General features: G+C 36.2%; 1 pseudogene; it reads left to right on the forward strand.

The window, feature by feature from the left end:
- Window positions 1-733: 733 nt before the first annotated feature.
- Window positions 734-1,423, forward strand: LOC150048727 (ubiquitin carboxyl-terminal hydrolase isozyme L3-like; annotated as a pseudogene).
- Window positions 1,424-1,682: the final 259 nt, after the last annotated feature.

The following is a 1,682-nucleotide window of genomic DNA, read 5'->3' on the forward strand; positions in this document are numbered from 1 at the left end:
CATAAATAGTTTGAAAATAAACTCAAGTAATTCTTGGCAGGCATGCAACCAATCCAATGAGAGAAGTCTGTAGGCTTATTGGAGTGCAGCCTACTGGTTACGAGTTTTCTCTGGGAGTCCTGAATATTAATCAGGTTGCTTTGCGAAACAAATTGATAGCATTGCTTAATATGCCAAGTTAGTTAAATGGACTTCTGTTAAGAGCATTTCTGTGAACATAGTTTCTTCTTTTCCATGTTGACTGTAGGTACTGTGAAGACAAGGAAATATGCATACCTTAGGAATGAAAAAAAATGAGTGAATGAAAATATTAACAAATATCTAGGATAACTCTCATCTGTGTCCTTCTACTGTAGCTTAAGTGTTAATCTCTTAGTATAACCTGATTTTTCTGGATTATTTTCTCATGTTCCAAATAAATCTGTCTTTTCTACTTCTACTGTGTTCTGTACTTACTCCTACTATCAAAATATTCTTATATTAATGCTTGATTATTTTTAGGTTAATATGTATCTCTTGAAGATCAGAAATGTTTTATCATTAAATATTATATTTGTTATACAAATGGCACAGCTCTCGTTTCTCTAATTGATAAAAAATGAAAACTGCTACTTTGTGCTTAGGAATCAAGTATAACTATGTTATGCTAAACATGTCCTGATTAAAACTTTAAGATAAAATGAATATATAAAACAACCCTGCATGAGGTGGCAAGGGTTTGGGTGGGACAGCCATGGAGGGTCAGCCTTGGCTGCCCCTGCAGGCCAATTCCAAGGTTACCAACCACTTTCTCAGACAATTAGGTCTAGGTCTTAACTGGTAATGTGTTTCTGTTTACCAATGGATCCTGAACTTCTTAGCATAGTACCAAGACCAGTGTGCATAGTGTTACTTCTCTTCCCTTCTTCAGAAAAGTACGAACTATTCATAACAGAGGAAGAAGACAAAGTCAACTCTCAGGGACAGGATATTTTCTCATCAGTGTGTTTTGTAAAGCAAACTATCAAGCCATGCCTGTGGAACAATGGAACTAATCTCTGCTATTGTGAACAACAAAGACTAGATGAACTTTGGATGTGGATCAGTGCTGAAAAAGTTCCTGGAGGAGTCTGTGTCCAGGAGCCCTGAAGAACCAGATACCTAGAGAACTATGAGGCTATTAGAGTAACTCATGAGACGAGAACCCAAGGAAGGTCAGACTGAGGCATCAAGCCAAGAGGATGAAGTAGATCTTCCTTTTATTGCATTAATTCATATAGATGGGTATCTCTATGAATTAGATGGGCAGAAACCATTTCCAATTGACCATGGGAAAATTAGTGATGCAACATGATCAAAGATGCCATAAAAGTTTGCAAGAAGTTTACAGGATGTGACCTTGATGAACTAAGGTTTCAATGCACTTGCTCTTTCTGCAGCATAGCTGGATGGCAATGGAAACACGAGATATGGTATTATTTGCAACCAAGGTCAAATTCCAGCTGCCATACACTAACTCAAAATGTTTGCTATTTTCATTAAGTTGACTGATTCAACTTTATGTGAATTTAAAAACAAATCTGCCTGATAAATATCATTACTTTGGATGAGGAAACTGAGGTGAGAAAGATTAAATATTATAATTAATGTTAACCTCATAAACAACTAAGACTGCCTTCAATTATCTAATTAGGTAAGACCTC

The sequence above is a fragment of the Megascapheus bottae genome, chromosome 21 (assembly GCF_031878675.1).
Source record: "Megascapheus bottae isolate mThoBot1 chromosome 21, mThoBot2.hap1, whole genome shotgun sequence".
NCBI classification, from domain to species: Eukaryota; Metazoa; Chordata; class Mammalia; order Rodentia; family Geomyidae; genus Megascapheus; species Megascapheus bottae.